Source organism: Sitophilus oryzae, unplaced genomic scaffold, assembly GCF_002938485.1.
Source record: "Sitophilus oryzae breed Bouriz unplaced genomic scaffold, Soryzae_2.0 scaffold_1396_pilon_pilon, whole genome shotgun sequence".
Classification (NCBI taxonomy): domain Eukaryota; kingdom Metazoa; phylum Arthropoda; class Insecta; order Coleoptera; family Curculionidae; genus Sitophilus; species Sitophilus oryzae.
In genome coordinates, this window is record NW_022146055.1 from 11,243,546 (window position 1) to 11,248,064 (window position 4,519).

Here is a 4,519-nt window from a genome sequence, read left to right on the forward strand (position 1 = left end):
CCGTTGGAGAGCACTAGTGCACACAGGACTTTATAATACCTGCAAGTTAAAGATTAATGCATGCCTGCTTTACAGTAAAAAAAGTATACCGCAGCATTTAGTGCAGCTGCAAATATTGTTCAAACTATACGAAAACCCTACTACCCCGCCTGCAGTAGATTTTTCTAATGTTAAAATAGCACGAAGCATTTGAGGCATTAGCATTTGAGATCTGATTCCCTGAGGTTGTATATTGCGATGATATTCTACATGATTTCTTCCTGTAGGTACCAGTTAAGTGTAATATTTACGTATCTGCACTACCCAATCCATTTCACCAATCTTCAGTCATTAGTCCCCCATCGCAGAATTTCAAAGAGTCTTAAAATGAAAGCGGCCATGAATGTGCGAAAAAATCAACGTCAAAGACGGCTGGGGAATGGCAATCGATAATATTTTAACGAGGTTAACCTCTATTCGTCACTTGCTGAAAATTGACATAACTCTTGTCAAAAACTAGCACCTATTATAGAACACAGTTAACCTGTGCCAAGATGTCAAGAAAAAAAAATATAAACTTTGAGTACTTTATTTTTTAAATACCTATACCACTGGCTTCAAAAAAATATAAAAATTAAAATCGCCGACGTACAATTGGGGTCTCTACACAAATTTAAAAAAAAACTTTTTCAACCAAAGTAAAAAGCGCGCAAAAAGTTTTGTTAATAATAAATAACGACCATCATCACCAAAAGGTATGCTTACTGTTGCTCCCCTCCCTGTTTCTAAATCCAGGAGGTTGGGTCTTGGCACAAATTTAAATAAAAATAGACTTTAATCCAATAGAAAAAGCAAAAAATATATTTTTTTTCTAATATTTTAGTGATAAAATTTTACTTTATGATCATAAGTATTAGTAAACAAGTAAAACTACAAACTAACAATTAAGGAAGTACAATTAATAACTTTAACACACACTGAATTTAGACTAAAAAGGAAGAAAACAATTAGGTACTAGCTATAAGTAAATAAATAAATTTTAAACATGGTTACTGTTGCAGGAAGCAACACTCCTAAGGAGATTTTTTTGATAATTTTTTGGGATCTCGGATTTGAATTAAAGTTTTTTGAGAACAACTTAAAAGAATGATGCATCTGCTCTGAGGCTTGCTCAGAGTAAAAGCCCAATACTTTCTTTGAAATACTAACAAAATCCAGTATATGGTAAACAACAGCGTGAATTTTTGGAGTAAAACTGATTTTCGTATCTCTTATTTTTTAAACAGCTGGCTACCACATCATTGAAGGTACAAAATACCTCTATGTATTTGTTGTCTAAAAAAATAAGCAAAGGGCTTAGTGTCCAAATAACAATAATAAATTAAAGTTTTGTTACAAAGTAAGTACCAGGATCTAGTGCTTTAAGGACGTCAACTTTTTTTAAGCAAGTGTCTGGCATTATTTCCATTAAATCTGCTGTAATGGTCTATTGTATCCCAGAACTTCTTAGCCACTTTCAGCAATTTCCGGAAAGTCCTTTTTTAGAGAATCGTATATTTTTTGTACAACTCCCATCTAAATAAATATATAGTTGATAATTGGAAGATTGTCATCACCAGTTATTAAAGGAATGTTGACGCAATTCTCTAAAAATTTTAATTAAAATTTGCAAAAAATAGCTATTAAAAAAGTCAATAAAGTAAACTTAGCAGTACACTTACTGTACTTTTTTGTTTCTTTTAAATTTCCACCTGTCTCTTCGTTCTATAATGTACTCCATTTGGAAATATCTTTTATGGATCTTAGTTCTCCCTTTGACTGTAAATTTTTTGAGTTAACATCACACCAGGCACATGGATGGCATGATGATAAAGATTGAAGGCCCAATATAATCATTAACTTTAGATCTGCGGAAAATGTGTAAGAACTGACTCCACAAATAGTATGGTGTTGCAAAATCTCAAACATTGCTCTGATATTTTTGTAGGTTTCTATTATTTTGGGAGCCAATCCTATTATAATGCGTTTGTTTATTCCGGTACTTTTATGTTTTTCTTGTTTTATTTCGGGATTTTCGTAACAACATAAAGACAGACAAGTTTTTAAAGATCCACTTCCACTATCTATGCTCAGTTTTAAATGGAAATCATCAGTAAGTTCACGTTTTTTAAACAAATGGTATTTCCACCTGGCCAGGCAGACAAATTGGTCAAAAAAATCTCCTTAGGAGTGTTGCTTCCTACAACAATAACTAACCATGTTTAAAATTTATTTATTTACTTATAGCTAGTACCAAATTGTTTTCTTCCTTTTTAGACTAAATTCAGTGTGTGTTAAAGTTATTAATTGTACTTCCTTAATTGTTAGTTTGAAGTTTTACTTGTTTAATAATACTTATGATCATAAAGTAAAATTTTATCACTAAAATCTTAGAAAATTTTTTTTTTTGTTTATTTTTATTTAAATTTGTGCAGAGACCCAACCTCCTGGATTTAGAAACAGGGAGGGAGGCAAAAGTAAGCATACCTTTTGGTGTTGATGGTCGTTATTTAATTAACAAAACTTTTTGCGGGCTTTTTAATTTGGTTGATTTTTTTTTAAATTCGTGTAGAGACCCCAATTGTACGTCGGCGATTTTAATTTTTATATTTTTTTGAAGCCAGTGGTATCGGCATTTAAAAAACAAAGCACTCAAAGTTTGTATATTTTTTTTCTTGACATCTTGACCCAGGCTAACTGTGAGAACGATTAAAAAAGAATAGAAGGCGTTTCTGAAAACACAAATCTATTTCCAAAAGAATTTCTTTTTGTATATACAGTATGTAACCGGATTGTCTTTACAAGAGGAAGAACTGTTTTATTATTGACATATGAGAAAAATGCATTCTTCATAAAGATTTTTGCTTGTTCTAAAATGGCCTAATAATTTATACTTTTCCAGATTTCTATGTTGTTTTTCTATGTTATAGAGAAAATTTAAAAAAAACATAAAAATAGAGTAAAATTTTTTCCTAAAGTCCTAAAAATCAAAAGGCCTTTCTATAGTAATATAATTTCGATTTCATGCCTTGATAGATGGTTATTGTTAATTGTGATTAACGTCATGTTTGCTGTTGTTAAGGTAAGCAGAGAAGTTAGAGAATGCATTTTTCTCAAAATATCAATAAGTCCCCGTATTGTGAATTATATTCCAGGTGCGTCTCAAAAGTGGCTCCCCCCTATAACTTTTTTATTTTTTCAGATAAAAAAACGAGATTTGATATGTTAGTATATTACATAAATTAGCATACATTGACGTATTTAGTTGTTTTCGGTCACTTCCTGTTTCAACGGAAATGACTGCAACTTTTGATTTTTAAATAGCACCCTCTGTATTTTTTTCCTTTATTCGATTGAAAATGACACTCTGAATCGAATACCATATAATATGTCAACTTTTGACATATTCGCTCAAAGACAAATTGTATTTTAAATTTCAATCTAGAGTGCTGTGTTAAAAACACAAATTTTTAGTCAAGGAGCCTTGGAAAAATATATTTGATCGTCTAATGTTTTTAGTGTCTTGTCCTTGTCGGTTAAAAGATGCCCAAATCGAATTTTTAATCAGATCTCAATTTTTTCAAATGGAATGAGGCTGGCTCATTTGGAAACTAGCATATTTGAAAAAAGCATTTTTTTACGAATAATTTGATACCACACACTTGGTATTTCGAGTCATATTGTCGTTATGAACCGCATGTTACAATTTCAAATAAACCATATGCGAAAATGTCAAAAGTTGACATATGATAAGTCATTGGATTCAGAATGTCATTTTCTATCGAATAAAGTAAAAAAAATTCCGAGGGTGCCATTTAAAAATCAAAATTTGTAGTCATTTCACATGAAACCGGAAGTGATTTAAAACAATTGAATATGTCACTCAATCGTAACTTATATCCTATACTACCATACCAAATCTCGTTTTTTTATCTGAAAAAATAAAAAAGTTTTAGGGGTGAGCCACTTTTCAGACGCATTCGGTATAAAAAAATAAATTACAACCTCAACATAAAATAAATTACAACTTACAACCTCTTAAAGTGCGTTCACACCGGCTGCACCGCTCCGCACCGCGCAAATCTTTTTTTAACATATATTTTGTGCGCGCTAAAAAAAATACACTCAAAAGTACATGTTAAAAAAATGTTTTGCGCGGCGCGGAGCGACGCAGCCGCTGTGAACGCACCTTTAAGGCCAACTGGGAGTAAGCGCTATTAAAAAAAAAGTGTGTGGGCCAAGCAATATTCTCTAGGGCTTGACCTCGCCAAAATTATCATCGATTTCATTCCTCAGCTATCTTTGACGCCGCGTCGGTTTGTTTTCGTTCGTATGGTATATTTTTGTTTGCAAAAGTTTCTGAATATAATTTTCCACTCCATACTGGTTATTTCATTTAATATCAGTTTTCCTCCAAAATTATATAAATAAATTCTAAACCAAGTCAAGTGATCTGTGTGTAAACCAACTCAAATCTGTCTTTGGCACAAAAAATCACTCA